Here is a 21,310-nt window from a genome sequence, read left to right on the forward strand (position 1 = left end):
AGTAAATATTATATATAATATAGAAATATATATGCATACAAAGAAATTGTGTACAGAGAAACTTCAAAGTTACACAAACAGTATGAGCAAAAAGGCAGTCTTCTTTCTGTACCCGCAGCCCCTGTCTTCTGTGACACAATTCCCATGTCTGACAATTTGCATTAGGTGATGGCTTCACTGCTGGGTCACCTGAAGTGTGTTATTAACTCCTTGTGTCATGAAATAATCATTTAAATCTAGACCTTAAAAGGTAGAATGGCAAGTTTGGGAAATGAAGATGTGTTCCTCTTATTTCCTTTTGCCTTGTTCCTTATTGGAGTTCGGTACAAAGACATGTCTCTTGCCAAGCTCATATTTGTTTGTGGTGCACCAGTCCATGTGGTGGCCAGGAGGGGCAATGCCAGCTAGATCTCTGTCCTCAAGGAGCTCCTGCACTGGCAGCTGGCAGCACAATAGACAACTATGGCACGTGGTCTCTGTGTGTCCTCATAGGATCTGGGGACAGAAGCATCCCCACAGGGAAAGATAAATCAAAGTGGAGCTTCGGGTGAAATCATTCATGTCTTTGAAATGACCCTCTATATACCCTCTCCTCATATAGCACACTCAGTACCAAGCCCTTGTCTAAATACTTTACACATATTAACTCACTTTAGCTTAAGCCCATGAAAAGATTTAGTGTTCATCACAGTACCATGTAATATGGCAACTGCAAAATGTGATAAAAATATTAACATTTAATAAGTTAAAGTTAAAATAAAGAGGAACTGGGACTTCCCTGGTGGTCCAGTGGTTAAGACTCCATGCTTCCACTGCAGGGGACAAAGGTTCAATCCCTGGTTGGGAAACCAAGATCCTACATGCCATGCTGTGCCACCAAGAAAAAAAAAGATTCAAAAGGAATAATCAAGACTGCCCCCTCACCTCTCTGAAATATTTGCTTCTGCTTTTTGGCCACTGTGAAACTGGGGAGATCCCAGTTGGGCTGAGGCCATCAGATCTTATTGTCCTCCCAGGCCATTGACCCTCCCCTGAAGCCCCTCAACAAAATTGTTTGATCCAAAAAAATCAGAGAAACTGAATTCAGACCCAATACCCTCACCTAAGCTCAAAATGATGAAAAAAAGAGAAGTCATCATTTTACAAAAATGCCTCAAGTCTCACTTCACTTCTAAGGTGCCTCATGGAAGTCATGCAAACCAGGACCATTAAAAATAATAACAATTGGATTAATAGAATTTATGGAACATCGACTGTGTTCCAAAATTGCATGTGTTTATTATTTGTGCAGAACCTAATGCTTAGGAATGGACTCTGGACTCGCACTACTTGGGTATCTCAGGTATGTAATTACCACCTATGGAATGTTGAGACATTTCTTCACTTTTCACTGTCTCAGCTTCCTAATCAGTAAAATGGGGAAATAATTGTACATACCTCATAGGGTTGTTGTAGGATCAATTAAGTTAGTATATAAAGACAGAGTAGTGCATAGCACTTAGTAAAAGAAATAGAAGTGCTTGCTGTTGTTATTAAAATAGCATAACATCCTCATTGTTATTATACATTTTTACATAGATGACTTACATTTTAAGTCAACCTGTGCCAGGTGACCCACCCAGAAAATAGCAGTGTAAGAAATGAAACTTGGGTGTGTCAGATTCCAGAGCCTGGGCTCTCAATGAGCCCATGGTGACCTTTACCCCAACTTTTAGCAGAGGGAAGTCAAACACAAGCTGATGAAGGCCACTGTCTCATGATACACAGAAAGCCCATAACCAAGTCCATCGCCCTTGGCTTGCTCATTTGCAACTCTCCCTGACCTCTGCCCACTTGAAAAGCCAATCCCAAGGGAGTTTGGAGCAAAGGGGTAGGGAGGAGACCTTTTGGTTGGGATAGCCACAGAAAGCCTCACTGGTTTGAGGTGGGGCACAGTTGCTTATCACTAAGGAATCAATGCTAAAGGCTACTACAGACAAGAACCAGAGGTTTTATAATCAAACAGCCCCAGTCACTGCTGGGACCAGAGTGCACTGCAGGCTGGTCAGATTCCCCAGACAACAAACTTGACTGTCCATAAACACACCCTCCAGGAGGAAGGAAAGATAAGACAGGATGCCAGGGACAGACATTTCCTTTGGAGTCTCCTTGGACCCTGTCTCCTGTACAATGTCACGAACCTCCGTTCAGAGTTCATCAGGCACTCTATCTATCAGATCTAGTCCCTTAAATCTATTTCTTACTTCCACTGTATAATCATAAGGGATTTGATTTAGGTCATATCTGAATGGTCTAGTGGTTTGCCCTACTTTCTTCAATTTAAGTCTGAATTTGGCAATAAGGAGTTCATGATCTGAGCCACAGTCAGCTCCCGGTCTTGTTTTTGCTAACTGTATACAGTTTCTCCATCTTTGGTTGCAAAGAATACAATCAATCTGATTTCGGTGTTGACCATCTGGTGACGTCCATGTGTAGAGTCTTCTCTTGTGTTGTTGGAAGAGGGTGTTTGCTATGACCAGTTTGTTCTCTTGGCAAAACTCTATTAGCCTTTGCCCTGCTTCATTTCGTGTTCCAAGGCCAAATTTGCCTGTTATTCCAGGTGTTTCTTGACTTTCTACTTTGGCATTCCAGTCCCCTATAATGAAAAGGACATCTTTTTTGGGTGTTAGTTCTAAAAGGTCTTGTAGGTCTTCATAGAACCATTCAACTTCGGCTTCTTCAGCATTACTGGTTGGGGCATAGACTTGGATTACTGTAATATTGAATGGTTTGCTTGGAAACGAACAGAAATCATTCTGTCGTTTTTAAGATTGCATCCAAGTACTGCATTTTGGACTCTTTTGTTGACCATGATGGCTACTCCATTTCTTCTAAGGGATTCCTGCCCACAGTAGTAGATATAATGGTCATTTGAGTTAAATTCACCCATTCCAGTCCATTTTAGTTCACTGATTCCTAAAATGTCGACGTTCACTCTTGTCATCTCCTGTTTGACCACTTCCAATTTGCCTTGATTCATGGACCTAACATTCCAGGTTCCTATGCAATATTGCTCTTTACAGCATCGGACCTTGCTTCTATCACCAGTCACACCCACAACTGGGTATTTGTTTCACTTTGGCTCCATCCCGTCATTCTTTCTGGAGTTATTTCTCCACTGATCTCCAGTAGCATACTGGGCACCTACCGATCTGGGGAATTTCTCATTCAGTATCCTATCATTTTGCCTTTTGATACTGTTCATGGGGTTCTCAAGGCAAGTATACTGAAGTGGTTTGCCAATCCCTTCTCCAGTGGACCACATTCTGTCAGACCTCTCCACCATGACCCGTCCGTCTTGGGTGGCCCCACATGGCATGGCTTAGTTTCACTGAGTTAGACAGGGCTGTGGTCCATATGATCAGATCAACTGGTTTTCTGTGATTATGATTTCAGTGTGTCTGCTCTCTAATGCCCCCTCCCAATGTACTTATATGCAGAGTACATCATGAGGAACGCTGGGATAGAAGAAGCACAAGCTGGAATCAAGATTGCCGGGAGAAATATCAATAATCTCAGATATGCAGATGACACCACCCTTATGGCAGAAAGTGAAGAGGAACTCAAAGGCCTCTTGATGAGGGTGAAAGAGGAGAGTGAAAAGGTTGGCTTGAAGCTCAACATTCAGAAAACGAAGATCATGGCATCTGGTCCCATCACTTCATGGGAAATAGATGGAAAAACAGTGGAAACAGTGTCAGACTTTATTTTGGGGGGCTCCAAAATCACTGCAGATGCTGATTGCAGCCAGGAAATTAAAAGACGCTTACTCCTTGGAAGGAAAGTTATGACCAACCTAGATAGCATATTAAAAAGCAGAGACATTACTTTGCCAACCAAGGTCCGTCTAGTCAAGGCTATGGTTTTTCCCGTGGTCATGTATGGATGTGAGAGTTGGACTGTGAAGAAAGCTGATCGCCGAAGAATTGATGCTTTTGAACTGTGGTGCTGGAGAAGACTCTTGAGAGTTCCTTGGACTGCGAAGAGAGCCAACCAGTCCATTCTAAAGGAGATCGATCCTGGGTGTTCATTGGAAGGACTGATGCTAAAGCTGAAACTCCAATACTTTGGTCACCTCATGCAACGAGTTGACTCACTGGAAAAGAGTCTGATGCTAGGAGGGATTGGGGGTGGGAGGAGATGGGGACGACAGAGAATGAGATGGCTGGATGGCATCACTGACTCTGTGGACATGAGTTTGAGTGAACTCCGGGAGGTGGTGATGTACAGGGAGGCCTGGCGTGCTGTGATTCATGGGGTCGCAGAGAGTCGGACACAACTGAGCCACTGAACTGAACTTGGAGTCTCCTTAGGAGGTGAACAAGCTCGGGATGATAGATTTAGCATGTGACATTCTCCTGCCTCTCTTTGACATCTGCGTTCCCTCTCCTCTTAGAAGAGTTAATGGTGCTGATGAGCTCCTAGTGCCATCTTCCAAACATCCCTGAATCCTAGCCAATCACCAAAACAGAAGAGACACTCACATGAGATGGATTAAAATATACAGACCATGGAAGAGAACTCCCTCAGTACATTTCCTAGATGTGCAACTTTTGAATTCATGATGACTTTAGAGCTTGAGCTTCCCTTGTGGCTCAGATGGTAAAGAGCCTGCCTGCAATGCAGGAGACCTAGGTTCGATCCCTGGGTCAGGAAGATCCACTGGAGAAGGAAATGGCAACCCACTCCAGTCTTCTTACCTGAAAAATCCCATGAATGGAGGAGCCTGGTGGCTTACAGTCCATGGGGTCACAAAGAGTCGGACACGACAGACTGACTTCACTTTAGAACAGAACAAATGTCATTAGACATACCTTTATCTTGCCATTAAATATCTTTGTTGAAAAATCACAGGTTATTATGCAGGTTTATATGCTTTCAAAGGACTTCTCTGGTGGCTCAGAGAATCTGACTGCCAATGCAGGAGACACAGATTCTATCCCTGGGTTGGAAAGATCCCCTGGAGAAGGAGATGGCAGTTCACTCTAGTATTCTTCCCTGAGAAATCCCACAGAGAAAGGAACCTGGTAGGCTACAGTCAGACACGACTTAGTGACTAAACAACAACATGCTTTCAAAAGTATATTATTATAACTTTAATAAATAAATCATTTTGGGGTTAAAAATACAACTCTCTTGGAAAGGGGTGGATAGTGGATAAGAAAGAGGCCCAACATACAGAAAGAAAATAATTGATGTGTATCATCCTTTCATTAATTCTGGCAGGGTTGAGGGGAGCACGGTGGACACGCCATGGCCTTAAGCCCTGTGTTTCTGGGTTTTAATTCACTCAGAAATACCTGCATTCAAATCCTAGCTCTATCCATTTTGTGTGACCTTGGGAGGATTCCATGAACCTCCTGTCCTTATATGCAAACAAAGATAACAATATCTAGCTCTGATGGATGTTTTGAGTAGATGAGATGGTTAGTGATGAGAAGTGCTCAGTCTTATGTACGGCCCAGTCTTGGCTCAAAAACATTACCCTTCTTCCTCCTATACCCCACCTCTTCTTAAATATCCTTCAGTTCATCACCTGGACTTTTTGTTATACCCACAGCTATTTGTTCCTCTCAATTTTCATCCCTAGATCTTAGAGCAGTGATCAGCTGCTTGGTAAACATCCATTCATTCAGACTTGGCTATGCTCTAACTTATGTGATTTGTTGTGAGCTCCTGGGGACAGGAACTGTGCCAGCCAGCAAAAGGCATGGTTGTGTTACTAAGTGTAGCCATCCCATCTCGCAAGGTACACGAACACATCCATCTTAAGCAGACAGGCAGGTGCCACAAATCAACTGAATTAAGATAACAAGAATGGTAAAGTCTATGAGAAACAGAAGAGTGTCCCCTCCACTGCAGATACTCCAATTCTGCTAAAGAAAATGCATTTTTCTTTTTTTCCAAACAAAACCATCTGTCCCCAGGACCTGCACCTCTGGCCATAAATTTGCCACCATAAACAGAGCTTCCCAAGTCACACATATTTTGTTATATGTGATCTCATTTGATATTCAGCAATCCCCTGGAGAAGGGAATGGCTACCAACTCCAGTATTCTTGCCCGGGAAATCCCACGGAGAGAGGAGCCTGGTGGACTACATTCCATGGGGTCACAAAGAGTCAGACATGACTGAGCAACTAACACAACACAACAACATTTCTCTGAAGTAGCATTGTTGAGTTCACCTTACAGGCATCTGACAGAGCAAGAAACAGAGGCTCAAATACCATGATTTGTCCAAATCAACCTAGCTAACCAGTGGCTGACCAGAGATTTTAATCCATGTCTTCTAACATCAATCCAGGACTCCTGCTTCTCTTTACACCGCATGCTGTCCTTGATGTGCTGTGGTTTTTCACCCGCTTAGTTCCTCTGGGACAAAACCTAAACCTCATCAGAAGGCTAGACCTATATCAGGTTTAAAATCCCATGTCTGTCTAAAATTCTGACCCAGATGTCCCTGAAAACAGGGCTTTCTTCACAGCCAGAGGAACATGTTTTATTCAAGCTGTCCGCACCAGGAGTTAGGCAGAGAGATGCCAGGCAGAATGGTGAAAGGAATTCTGCTCCCCGATAGGAGTGAGGAAGCAGGCTCCTTGTACCAATGTGAAAAATCTTTAAAGGGATGTGAGTTTGTAAAAGGAGAAAGAAAAAAAAGGTAGAATCACAGCAGCTGGAGTAAACAAGCATCTGATTCCTCTAGGCAAGTGTTGTCCAATAGAATTAAAATTTGAGCCACACATGCAACTTCATGTTTTCTAAGTATTCACATTTAAAAAGTAAAAAGAAGCAAGAGAAATTAATTTGAGTACTACATTTAAATCAATATATCCAAAATAGCATCGCTGCAACATGTAATCAACATAAAATTATCAATGAGTTACTTTGCATTCATTTTTTTTATTGCAAAGTATTTGAAATTCCATATGTATTTTACCCATACAGCTCATCTCCTTTGCTCTAGCCACATTGCAAATGCTCAGCAGTCACATGTGGCTAGTGGCTGCCATAATAGACAGCACATACCTGAGCCAAACAAACTCCTAAGAGTCTGTATTTCTGGCGTAGTGGAAGTGAGTGACATAGTTGAAGGCCAGATCTGATAGCATTCTTCAAAACCACAGAGAGACCTTATTTCCCATCCTACTAACCCACTCTCAAGATAGGTCTTTGGGGGCCACCTTCAAACCCTGACACCAGTTGGAGGACAGCTGTATCAGTTTCCAGCCAGTTGCTCTACAAAGCCAATCAGAGCCATTGTGTTTGACAACCTGTTTTTGCCTTGCAGCAGTGTAGTCCTCAGCATGTCTCCCTTCAATACCTATTATTCTGGTTCTGTCTTCAGTGGTGCCATGACTGGCGGTGATTAGGGTAATGTGTTTTGTGTGCCCAAGTTCACAGAGCAAATTACATAGTGTGAGTGGCATGGTGATTAAGAGGCTGTATTTAAAGACTAGAATTGTTACATTTGCATGTGTCTGAATAATGAGATTGTTATCTCCACTGTATGGCAATGAGGTAGAAATTGATAGTATTATTAACTGTTTACACAGTAAGCACAATTTTCTATTCTCTCTCTCTCTCTTCAGCTGCTTTCAAAGACATCAAAACCTAGAAGAGACAACCAGAGGCCACAAACTCACCCTCCCCATGATGAGTCCCCAGCAACGTTACCAAATAGTTTTCCATAGCAAGACATTTCAACATCCTGTCAATATGTCCTCCGGCTTCCTTCCAGAAGGAGCCCAAGACCCAGTCTTGTGGTTTCATAGGAGAAAAGATTACAGTGTAGAGAGGCAGGATTTGTCCACGGTCACACAGATATAAAGAAGACCAGATTCCAACAATACCCATCCCTTCTCCAGTTCTCATCCTCTGGCGCCTGGTTGAAGCTTTGGAATAACGGAGTCTCATCTTCCAGTCTAATTACATACTGGACATTCTGATCACACACCCATTTTCCTACTAAAGAGATGGAGAAACCAACTGAAATTATACTCCGATTTCCCAAACACAAAGACCTTTGTAGCTGACTGTAGAAATAAGCCCTAACCAGCCACTGAATCAACAAACATCCAATTGTGCAGCAACAAAATAAATATATAGGGATAGAGATAGTTGTGGTGGGTTATAAAACAGGGAAAGGGGAAGCTGTGATTAAGAGTTTTGTGGCTCTGCTCCTAGCAGTGGGACATTTTCCCATCAGCCATGTAGCAGTGACAATTTTGATATCAAGAGTAAGATCAAGGTAATAATATCCAAAGGGACTCTTTTTATCAAAACATATCATCAGTGTGGCAACCCAGAAATGCATACCAGAGAGTGGTATGCAATAGGTAGGGGACAAAAATTCTCTTCAATTAAGTCCTAACACATCAGTGCTTTAGTGATGGAATAAACAACTGCAGACAGAGTGAAGGTTAACTGCAGCTGTGTAAAAGAGAAGACGGAATAAGGAGATTTGTCAAGTAAATGGTGGCATCAGCTTAATGTTTATCGTGGTTAAATAAATGCATGAACAGTTGTAATGCTGAATTCCACTAATAAATATGATGGTGGCATAGACTGGAATGGAGTGTTACCATTTATTATGTACTAAAATGAACTGTTTATGATCTATCTTAAACTTTTTGGTTCTTATTTTAGTTGCTAAGTCATGTCTGACTCTTTTTTGACCCCATGGATTGTAACCCACTACGCTCCTCTGTTCATGGGATTTCCCAGGCAAGAATACTGGAATAGGTTGCCACTTGCTTCTTCAGGGGATCTTCCCTATCCAGGGATTGAATCCATATCTCCTGTACTGGCAGGTGGATTCTTTACCACTGAGCCAGCTGGGAAGCCCATCTTAAAAACAGCCTAAAATAGCTGGAAAGGTTGATTACTTCCTTACCCCAACAGTAATCAAAGGTCTTGTCTTGAAAGTCAAAACTGAAGGCGCTATAAAGAACAAGGCAATGGAGACAGAGACTTTCCTGGTGGTCCAGTGGTTAAAACTCCATGCTTCCACTGCAGGGTATCACAGGTCCAATTCCTGGTCGGGGAGCTAAGATCCTCATGCTGCATGGTATGGCCAAAAAGAAAAAAAAGAAGAAGAAAATTGGGACATATTCAGTAGTGTATAAAAGAGGCTGTGGAAGCCTTTCAGTCTCAACTTCAACTTCACTGGGTTCAGGGAGGTCTTTCTTTGAATCCACAGTCTCAATTAACTCCCCATTATAAATTACTATACTTTTACATGCACTGTTTCACTTGGTATGTTCCTTAAAAGTAGGCCACAAGTAGGTACTCACTGTCAGTCTTCTCTGCAAAGACTAAGTAGGGCAGGTGCCTATTTGCCTGACAGCTGATTCACTGATTCAAAATGCAGAGCACCTACTGAAAAACCAAGCACCGTACCATGTGCACAAGTTACAAGTTGATTTTAGATAATCATATGTGCTCTATACAAAGTGAAGGATAATAAGATAGAGAGCAAATACATGAGAGATGGGTCAGAAGAAGTCTCTCTGAGGACATGAGATTAAGGCAACTAAACAGTGGGAGGTTCTGGGGGAGGGCACTCTGGGTAGCCAGAAAACAAATGAGATGGCTCTGAGATGGGAATAAGTCCCTATAGTTGGAACTGAGTGAGTTGAGGGTAACTCAACTTGGTGATTGGGAAGGATCACGTCCTTGGCACATAGTAAATGCTCAATAAATAGTCATAAGGACGGGTAGCATGTAATTCTTGCTGTCTTGTTTAAAAGCACAGTGATCAGCAAATAAAATTTGAGACTAGAATCTTGAAACTGAAAGAATAATGCAGCAGGTAAATAAGATGAGGTCTGGGGATTCACAGAATACAAAAGTGAGATATTCAAGGCAATCTATAATCCACTCCAAAGTGCTACAGAGGAATGTGGGGGCAAGGGAGCTAACTGCAGACTGACATCACCTGGGACAAGTTCCTGAAGGTATGAGCTAGTGTGAGCTGGACTTTGAGTCACACACAGGAATTTATTAAGTGGAAAGAACAGGAAAGGAAGGGCATCACAGGGAATTCAGTCTTATCATGTTATCCTGATGGAACTACCACAGCTATTTCTAAGCCACTAAACTACCACACAATTGCACTCATCTCACACGCTAGTAAACTCATGCTGAAAATTCTCCAAGTCAGGCTTCAACAATACGTGAACCATGAACTTCCAGGTGTTCAAGCTGGCTTTAGAAAAGGCAGAGGGGCTGCTCCTTCCTCCTCCATCCATACACCAGTCATGCTCCGGGGTCATCTCCCTCCCTAATCTTGCTTCTCTCCATCCCCTGGTCTTTCACTGCAGTTTAAGCTTTTAACCTACTTCTTTCCAATGATCCCTCAAAGTAGGGGATGAGATGAGAGAAAGAAAGACACAGTGGAAGATGGAAATGGAACAGAGGCAGCCATACACCATTTAAGTCAAGGGAGCCTAAGAAATGAGGGTCCAGCTGCAGCAGCCCCACAGATCTCCACAACCCCTTGGATTTGAGAAGCTAGCGAGCCACTTTGATACCTACTGTCCTTCACTGGATCCCTGTGGTGACTCTGCAATTACTCTGCCTGTTTACTTTTTGGGCTTCACTTTTTGTCTTTGCTGCAGTGCACAGGGTTCTCTCGTTGCGGTGCATGGGCTCCCTAGTTGCGGTGCTTGGGCTTAGTTGCCCTATGGCATGTGAGATCATAGTTCCCTGACTAGGGGTGGAACCTGTGTCCCCTGCACTGGAAAGTGAATTCTTTTTTAACCACTGGACTACCAGGGAAGTGAAAAAAAAAAAAGAAAAGGCAGAGGAACCAGAGATCAAATTGCCAACACCTGCTGGATCATCGAAAAAGCAAGAGAGTTAGAGAAAAACATCTCCTTCTGCTTTATTGACTATGCCAAAGCCTTTGACTGTGTGGATCACCACAAACTATGGAAAATCCTTAAAGAGATGGGAATACCAGACCACCTGACCTTCCTCTTGAGAAACCTGTATGCAGGTCAGGAAGCAACAGTTAGACTGGACATGGAACAACAGACTGGTTCCAAATAGGAAAAGGTGTACATCAAGGCTGTATATTGTCACCCTGCTTATTTAACTTATATGCAGAGCACATCATAAGAAACTCTGGGCTGGAGGAAGCACAAGCTGGAATCAAGATTGCCGGGAGAAATATCAATAACCTCAGATATGCAGAGGACACCACCCTTATAGCAGAAAGTGAAGAAGAAGAACTAAAGAGCCTCTTGCTGAAACTGAAAGAGGAGAGTGAAAAATTTGGCTTAAAACTCAACATTCATAAAACTAATATCATGGCATCTAGTCCCATCACTTCATGGGAAATAGATGGGGAAACAGTGGAAACAGTGGCTGACTATATTTTGGGGCTCCAAAATCACTGCAGATGGTGACTGCAGCCATGAAATTAAAAGACACTTACTCCTTGGAAGAAAAGTTATGACCAACCTAGACAACATATTAAAAAGCAGAGACATTACTTTGTCAACAAAGGTCCGTCTAGTCAAGGCTATGGTTTTTCCAGTGGTCATATATGGATGTGAGGGTTGGACTCTAAAGAAAGCTGAGCGCCAAAGAATTGATGCTTTTGAACTGTGGTGTTGGAGAAGACTCTTGAGAGTCCCTTGGACTGCAAGGAGGTCCAACCAGTCCATTCTAAAGGAGATCAGTCCTGGCTGTTCATTGGAAGGACTGATGCTAAAGCTGAAACTCCAATACTTTGGCCACCGGATGCAAAGAGCTGACTCATTTGAAAAGACCCTGATGCTGGGAAAGATTGAGGGCAGGAGGAGAAGGGGACAACAGAGGATGAGATGGTTGGATGGCATCACCGACTCTATGGACATGGATTTGGGTGGACTTCGGTAGTTGGTGATGGACAGGGAGGCCTGGCGTGCTGCGATTCATGGGGTCACAAAGAGTCGGACACAACTGAGCAACTGAACTGAACCGATGTAAGTCCATACTCTACTTTTTATACAGGCAAGAGGGATAATTTCATACATGGAATACAGAAGCTGGCATTGAAATGTCTTTACCTTAGGCTCATGTCGTCCCCTTGGAATTCATAGGCTCTACCTTGAGTGGGGAATGCCCTACATTCAGTTTATAGTGAAATTGATGACAGTTGTGAATCTGGAAGGCATGTTCTAATTCTCTCATTTTCTGGCAGTTCACTAGCTTGCTATTCTTGTTGTGGTGGTTTAGTACCTTTTTAGCACTTTGCTAATTAAACCCTTTTGGAAGTTGTCCAGGATAATCCAGCCTCATATTATAAAGTCTATAATATAGGAGTCAGAGTGCCACCACCCAACCAATAGCCTGAATCAGAAACTAGATGTCTTTACTCCACCTTTTTTTTTTCATTACCCCGACCTGGGTCTAATAAGTGAAGTCCTATCAAATCTACTTCTCAAATAATTCTCAAATCCATCTTTATGATCCTTCCTCACCACCACCACCTTATTCAGCCCCTCTCACCCCTTCTCTGATTCCAATTCTTTAAGTTCCACCACATCTCCCTTCATGCCTCTCAAATTCAAAGTTCAAGAAAACCAAGTTATATATAATTCTCCCAAAGCCCCATGCTGTTGAAAGTCTCCATGCCTTTGTACGTGCAGTTCTCTCTGCCTAGATTGTCTTTACCCTAAATGGACTCCTCTGATTTCATCCTTTAAGACTCAGCTTAAATATCATCTGTTCTCTAAAGCATTTCCTGTTTACCATTGTATTATTTAGGATTCTTCAGAGAAACAGAACCAATAAGATGTATACAGATAGAAAGAGATTTATTTTAAGAAACTGGTTTATGCAGTTATAAAAGCTGGCAAGCCCAAATTCTTCAGAGAAGGCCAGCAGACTGGAGATTCATGGAAGAGCAAATGTTACAATTCAAGCATGAAGGCCACCTGCTGCAGAATTCCCTTTTGTTTGGAGGAAGTCAGACTTTTGTCTACTCAGGCCTTCAACTGACTGGATGAGACCCACTCACACTATGGAGGGCAACCTGTTTACTCAAAAGTCCACTGATTTATACATTAATCTCATCCAAAAGTACCCTCACAGAAAGACCCAGAATAATGTTTGACCACATGTCTGGTCACCATGGCCCGGCCAAGTTGACATATAAAATTAACCATCACAATCATGAGGAAGATTAGGATTTTTCCTTCTGTGATCCTGTAACATCGCAAATAAAACTCTATTTTAGCATTTACTGCTACTGCTGCTGCTAAGTCACTTCAGTATATTGCTGCAATTATCACCTGGCACATCAAATTCCCCTCTCATGGGTACTAACCATATTCATATTCCATTCTTAATGAAGCAACAGTAAATAATCAAATCAATGACTAAGTGAATTCATTTACTGTTCTTACATTGTTAAGACAATATTGTACAAGCCCAATCCTTACAATAATCACCAGATCAGGGAATTATTTTTAGCTTCCCAGGAACGAAAATTTTAAACATAACACAAAGAAGTCATTGGCCCAATTTCCTGCTGAGAGACCACAAATCCCAAGGTTCATTTAAAACCTTTGTCTCTTGATTAACAAGGCACAAAAGATGGCCGGACTTCCTTAAGCTTTCCTGGGCAATGGATGGATGGCCATGCGGGTGACTCCAGCTGTGATCATCCCAGCTTCTGCTACCACTGACCAACAGGAAGTTCCCTACAGCAGTCTGGACTTGTATACCGCTCCATGACTCATCTGTTCATAAACGTACCAGGCTTCCGGCTCAAACCATTTGTGGCATAATGACAGTCGAAAGACCATAATTCCAAGCATGTGTCATAGAGCAATTAGAACAAATTCCTGCCATTACTTTGAAACCGAGGATTCAAGGTGTGAAGGGCAGGAACTCTTCAATAGCCAAAACAATGTAATTTCATTCTAGAACAAAGAGGGGATAGTATTTGGTAAGATGGACTTCACACTAAGGATTTTACTAATAGCTGCAATGCTGTGAGAATTTATTACAGTGTAGGCCTTATTCTAGAGTAGTTTATGTGTCTATCTTATTCCATTCTTACAATAGCTTTCTGAGTGGGTACTATTATGACCGCATTTTACAGATGAGGTGGGGCGCTGAAACACAGAGATGATGTGATGAGGTTAGGGAGCAGCTCAGTGGAGCTTCAAAACTAGACAGTCTGGCTCTAAAGCCCAGGGCTAGGGCACAATATAGGCCCCTCAGAATACCTTAGAATCACAGAAGCAGATCAAGAGTAAATAAGGGGGTTCAGGAGGGGGAACTTATGTAAACCCGGGGCAAATTCATATCAATGTATGGCAAAACCAACCAATATAATATTGTAAAATAATTTGCCTCCAATAAAAAATAAATTAATTACAAAAAAAAAAAAGAGTAAATAAGGGAACTTTCAGAATACACTCCTCTTTCTACCATATTTCACAAGGTTCCTTAGGACCTGCATGCCCACAGCCCATCTATCATTCCCACCTCACCCACCCTTCCGAGCTTTATGCTCTCACCATCTGCAGCCAAAGTGTCTTGGTTCCATCAGCATCTCTTGCCTGCAGGCACATACCTGGCATTTCCTCCACTAAGACTTTTCTCCCCTTCCTTCTCTTCACCTGACCAACTCCTAGTTCTTCTCAGGTGTCACTTTCTCTGGGGAGAGCTTTCCTGACCACCCTGCCTGAGTTGAGTGCCCTTCTCCCTTATGCTGCTAAAATCCTAATTTTCTCTATCACAGACCTTATCAGACTAAATGGCAATTACTTGTTTTAATGGCCTGTCTCTTAACTGTGGTCTCCATGTAATCATAATCAAATGCCTTGTACATATTTGACTATAGTAGACCCTTAATAAATCTTTGAGGGAAGGAGAAATATAAAAATGAATGAATTGAGTAAATGCTGATTATCAATTCTAGACAAAGCTTCTGTGGTGGCTCATTGCCGCCTGACAAACAGGAGATGTAGGTTCGAACCCTGGGTCGGATCCCTGGGAAGATACCCTGGAGAAGGAAATGGCAACCCACTCCAATATTCTTGCCTGGGAAATCCCATGGACAGAAGAGTCCGACGGACTACAGTCCACAGCGTCACAAGAGTCAGACGCAACTTAGCAACTAAACAGTAAAACAACATCACTTCTGGACAGGACACTTTTAAGACATTCTCTAAAGAACTGCTAAGATTTGATCAAAAACTGATGCCTTACTGACATCTCCCTTTAACAACCTAAGAAGCCCCTAGACTTCCACAAGTGAGAGAAGGGATTCCAAGTATTAAGCATGAATGATATGTGAGGCTTTCCTTCTCCTCTCTCTATCTCTGAACCCAAACATCTGTTGTTAGATGGCACCCGGGAGACTTTTGAAGCCAACTGAAGCCTCCTGATATTCCTCTAAGGTGAATATAATCGTCAAGAAATTTTCAAAACATTATCTGGGTGTGGTCCAGCTTCATAGGTGTAAATATGCTGTCTCTTTCATTATATTTTCACAAGTAATCTTCTGTCATCAATAAATTCTGCAAACAAGATTTTCATGATTCCTCAAGAGCACTCCCTCAATCACAGCACAATATGTCACTCCTGATGACAAATATTGAGGGAACTGTGTACATCTTGAACATAGACCCCTCTCTGTCATAGGATAGAAAGTTGAAGGTCAGAGAAATGTGCCTGAGTAATGTTAAGTTCTGGTCACAGCAAACACCCTCTTCCAACAACACAAGAGAAGACTCTACACATGGACATCACCAGATGGTCAACACCGAAATCAGATTGATTATATTCTTTGCAGCCAAAGATGGCAAAGCTCTATACAGTTAGCGAAAACAAGACCGGGAGCTGACTGTGGCTCAGATCATGAACTCCTCATTGCCAAATTCAGACTTAAACTGAAGAAAGTAGGGAAAACCACTAGACCATTCAGATATGACCTAAATCAAATCCCTTATGATTATACAGTGGAAGGAGAAATAGATTTAAGGGACTAGATCTGATAGAGTGCCTGATGAACTATGGACGGAGGTTCATGACATTGTACAGGAGACAGGTATCAAGACCATCCCCATGGAAAAGAAATGCAAAAAAGCAAAATGGCTGTCTGAGGAGGCCTTACAAATAGCTGTGAAAAGAAGGGAAGTGAAAAGCAAAGGAGAAAAGGAAAGATATAAGCATCTGAAGGGAGAGTTTCAAAGAATAGCAAGGAGAGATAAGAAGGCCTTCCTCAGCGATCAATGCAAAGAAACAGAGGAAAACAACAGAATAGGAAAGACTAGAGATCTCTTCAAGAAAATTAGAGATACCAAGGGAACATTTCATGCAAAGATGGGCTTGATAAAGGACAGAAATGGTATGGACCTAACAGAAGCAGAAGATATTAAGAAGAGATGGCAAGAATACACAGAAGAACTGTACAAAAAAGATCTTCACAACCAAGATAATCACGATGGCATGATCACTCACCTAGAGTCAGACATCTTGGAATGTGAAGTCAAGTGGGCCTTAGGAAGCATTACTATGAACAAAGCTAGTGGAGGTGATGGAATTCCAGTTGAGCTATTTCATATCCTGAAAGATGATGCTGTGAAAGTGCTGCATTCAATATGCCAGCAAATTTGGAAAACTCAGCAGTGGCCACAGGACTGGAAAAGGTCAGTTTTCATTCCAGTCCCAAAGAAAGGCAATGCCAAAGAATACTCAAACTACCGCACAATTCCACTCATCTCACACACTAGAAAAGTCATGCTCAAAATTCTCCAAGCCAGGCTTCAGCAATACGTGAACTGTGAACTTCCAGATGTTCAAGCTGGTTTTAGAAAAGGCAGAGGAACCAGAGTTCAAATTGCCAACATCCGCTGGATCATGGATAAAGCAAGAGAGTTCCAGAAGAACATCAATTTCTGCTTTATTGACTATGCCAAAGCCTTTGACTGTGTGGATCACAATAAACTGTGGAACATTCTGAAAGAGATGGGAATACCAGACCACCGGACCTGCCTGTTGAGAAACCTGTATGCAGGTCAGGAAGCAACAGTTAGAACTGGACATGGAACAACAGACTGGTTCCAAATAGGAAAAGGAGTACGTCAAGACTGTATATTGTCACCCTGCTTATTTAACTTATATGCAGAGTACATCATGAGGAATGCTGGGCTGGAAGAAGCACAAGCTGGAATCATGATTGCAGGGAGAAATATCAATAACCTCAGATATGCAGATGACACTACCCTTATGGCAGAAAGTGAAGAGGAACTCAAAAGCCTCTTGATGAAAGTGAAAGAGGAGAGTGAAAGGGTTGGCTTGAAGCTCAACATTCAGAAAACTAAGATCATGGCATCTGGTCCCATCACTTCATGGGAAATAGATGGGGAAACAGTGGAAACAGTGTCAGACTTTATTTTTTTGGGCTCCAAAATCACTGCGGATGCTGATTGCAGCCATGAAATTAAAAGACGCTTACTCCTTGGAAGGAAAGTTATGACCAGCCTAGATAGCATATTAAAAAGCAGAGACATTACTTTGCCAACCAAGGTCCGTCTAGTCCAAGGCTACGGTTTTTCCTGTGGTCATGTATGGATGTGAGAGTTGGACTGTGAAGAAAGCTGATTACCGAAGAATTGATGCTTTTGAACTGTGGTGCTGGAGAAGACTCTTGAGAGTCTCTTGGACTGCAAGGAGATCCAACCAGTCCATTCTAAAGGAGATCAATCCTGGGTGTTCATTGGAAGGACTGATGCTAAAGCTGAAACTCCAATACTTTGGCCACCTCATGTGACGAGTTGACTCACTGGAAAAGACTCTGATGCTGGGAAAGGTTGGGGGCGGGAGGAGACGGGGACGACAGAGAATGAGATGGCTGGATGGCATCACCAACTCGATGGACATGAGTTTGAGTGAACTCTGGGAGTTGGTGATGGACAGGGAGGCCTGGCGTGCTGTGATTCATGGGGTCGCGGAGAGTTGGACACGACTGAGCGACTGAACTGAACTGAACTCCCATTACCTCAGAATGTGATTTTATCTACAGAGATAGAGATAGGGCCTTTGAAGCAGTGATTAAGATAAGGCCTTGAGGGTAGGTCCTAATTCGATCTGACTGGTCCTTGTAAGAAGAGAAAATGCACATGACGACACAGGGACAAGGCGGTCAACTGCAAGCCTGGGAGAGAGGTCTCAGAAGAAACTAACTCTGACCAGACTTTGATCTTGGACTTCCATGTTCCAGAACTGTGAGAAAATAAATTTCTGTTGTTTCAGCCCAGTTTGTGGCATTTTGTTACTGCAGCCCTAGCAAACTAATACAACAAATGATTAATAAACATTAGAGCAATACTTGGAGAAGGCAATGGCAACCCACTCTAGTGTTCCTGCCTGAAGAATCCCAGGGATGGGGGAGCCGTCTATGGGGTCGCACAGAGTCGGACAGAACTGAAGTGACTCAGTAGTAGCAGCAGCAGCAGAGCAATACTAGAAGCCCAGTGCATGTATATATCTGCCATTCTTTATTAAGGATGCGTTGATTCTGCATTTTTAAAACAAATATTTTAATTTAAATAGTACCTGTATTTACTGACTTTTCAATAAGAAATAATTTTGGGATGAATACCATTAAGCCTACTTAATTTCATTGTCAATTTTCTATGGAAATCAGTTAAATTATACCCAGTTTTGTTCTATTTTAACCTTTGTTCAGATGAATCATTTTTATCGGCATGTATTTCACAACAAAGATTCATCGGTCAGTGTTTGTCAATATAAAATTTTATCAATTATAGCCTGTTATAAAATCCCTGCTATGACTATTAATTTTACCAATGTCAAATTTTCAAGGTCAAATGTTGTGGACAGTATTTGATTCTTTTGACAATTTTTTTAAATGTCAGTTTTTAAATATTTTGATTTGTAAACCATGTACATAAATTTTATTCTTTTAAGGTATATGATTTACTATTTTTTAGCGTATTCACAATGTTATTCACCCATTACTACCATCAAATTCCAGACTGTTTTCATCACTCCAAAGACACTCTCATTACCCTCTCCCTGTCCCCAGCCTTTGGTAACCAATAATCTGCTTTCTTTCTCCATGGATTACACATTCTGGACATTTCATATATAAATGAAATCATATAACATGTGACCTTTTGCATCTGGCTTCTTTCACTTACATTGTCTTTTTTTCTTTTTAATCTTCAACTTTATTTTTTTTTAATTCATTTCATTGGAGGCAAATTATCTTACATTAATATATTGGTTGGTTTTGCCATACATTGACATGAATCCATCCCGGGTGTACATGTGTTCCCTTTCTTGAACCCCCCTCCCACCTCCCTCTTCCCCATATCCTCCCTCCAGGTCATCCCCGTGAACCAGCCCCAATCATCCTGTATCATGCGTTGAACCTGGACTGGTCACTTATGATAAAATACATGCTACAATGCCGTTCTCCCCAATCATCCCACCTTCACCCTCTCCCACAGAGTTCTATATGCCTATGTCTCTTTTGCAGTCCCATATACAGGGTTCAGGTTACCATCTTTCTAAATTCCATATATATGGTTAGTATACTGTATTGATGTTTTTCTTTCTGGCTTACTTCACTCTGTATAATTGGCTCCAATTTCATCCACCTCATTAAAACTGATTCAAATGCATTCTTTTTGATGGCTGAAAAATACTCCATTGTGTATATGTACCAAAGCTTTCTTATCCATTCGTCTGCAGATGGACATCTAGGTTGCTTCCATGTCCTCGCTATTATAAACAGTGCTGCAATGAACATTGGAGTACATGTGTCTCTTTCAATTCTGGTTTCCTCGGTGTGTATGCCCAGGAGTGCGATTGCTGGATCACATGGCAGTTCTATTTTCAGTTTTTTGAGGAATCTCCACACTGTTCTCCATAGTGGCTGTACTAGTTTGCATTCCCACCAACAGTGTAAGAGGGTTCCCTTCTCTCCACACCCTCTCCAGCATTTATTGCATGTAGACTTTTGGATAGCAGCCATTCTGACTGGTGTGAAATGGTATCTCATTGTGGTTTTGATTTGCATTTCTCTGATTATGAGGGATGTTGAGCATTTTTTCATGTGTTTGTTAGCCATCTGTATGTCTTCTTTGGAGAAATGTCTGTTTAGTTCTTTGGCCCAGTTTTTGATTGGGTCACTTAGTTTTCTGGAATTGAGCTGCAGGAGCTGCTTGTATATTTTGGAGATTAATCCTTTATCAGTTGCTTCATTTGCTATTATTTTCTCCCATTCTGAAGGCTGTCTTTTCACCTTGCTTAGAGTTTCCTTTGCTGTGCAGAAGCTTTTGATTTTAATTAGGTCCCATTTGTTTATTTTTGCTTTTATTTCCAATATTCTGGGAGGTGGGTCTTGGAGGATCCTACTGTGATTTATGTCGGAGAGTGTTTTGCCTACGTTCTCCTCTAGGAGTTTTATACTATCTGGTCTAATCCATTTTGAGTTTATTTTGGTGTATGGTGTTAGGAAGTGTTCTAGTTTCATTCTTTTACAAGTGGCTGACCAGTTTTCCCAGCACCACTTGTTAAAGAGACTGTCTTTTCTCCATTTTATATTCTTGCCTCCTTTGTCAAAGATAAGGTGTCCATAGGTGCGTGGATTTATCTCTGGGCTTTCTATTTTGTTCCATTGATCTATATTTCTGTCTTTATGCCAGTACCATACTGTCTTGATGACTGTGGCTTTGTAGTAGAGCCTGAAGTCTGGCAGGTTAATTCCTCCAGTTCTATTCTTCTTCTTCAAGATTGCTTTGGCTATTCGAGGTTTTTTGTATTTCCATACAAATTGTGAGATTATTTGTTCTAGTTCTATGAAAAATACCGTTGGTAGATTGATAGGGATTGCATTGAATGTATAAATTACTTTGGGAAGTATACTCATTTTCACAATATTTATTCTTCCAATCCACGAACACGGTATATTTCTCCATCTATTAGTGTCCTCTTTGATTACTTTCACTAGTGTTTTATAGTTTTCTATGTACAAGTCTTTTGTTTCCTTAGGTAGATATATTCCTAAGTATTTAATTCTTTTCGTTGCAACAGTGAATGGAATAGTTTCCTTAATTTCTGTTTTCTCATTATTAGTGTATAGGAATGCAAGGGATTTCTGTGTGTTGATTTTATATCCTGCAACTTTACTGTATTCATTGACTAGCTCTAGTGGTTTTCTGGTAGAGTCTTTAGGGTTTTCTGTGTAGAGGATCATGTCATCAGTGAACAGTGAAAGTTTTACTTCTTC

The 21,310-nt window shown here is 41.7% G+C and overlaps 1 long non-coding RNA gene across 1 annotated transcript in view; it reads right to left on the minus strand.

Annotated features, from left to right (window-relative positions):
• The window catches only part of LOC129536450 (uncharacterized), a 105,046-nt gene that overhangs the window by 31,558 nt on the left and 52,178 nt on the right, over positions 1 to 21,310 (minus strand). The window contains exon 3 of the long non-coding RNA XR_008681813.2: positions 8,936 to 9,102. This is a non-coding gene — a long non-coding RNA (uncharacterized LOC129536450). The remainder of the gene's footprint in view (positions 1 to 8,935; positions 9,103 to 21,310) is intronic.

The sequence above is a fragment of the Moschus berezovskii genome, chromosome 6 (assembly GCF_049115385.1).
Source record: "Moschus berezovskii isolate FMDL1 chromosome 6, NW_MosBer_1.0, whole genome shotgun sequence".
Classification (NCBI taxonomy): domain Eukaryota; kingdom Metazoa; phylum Chordata; class Mammalia; order Artiodactyla; family Moschidae; genus Moschus; species Moschus berezovskii.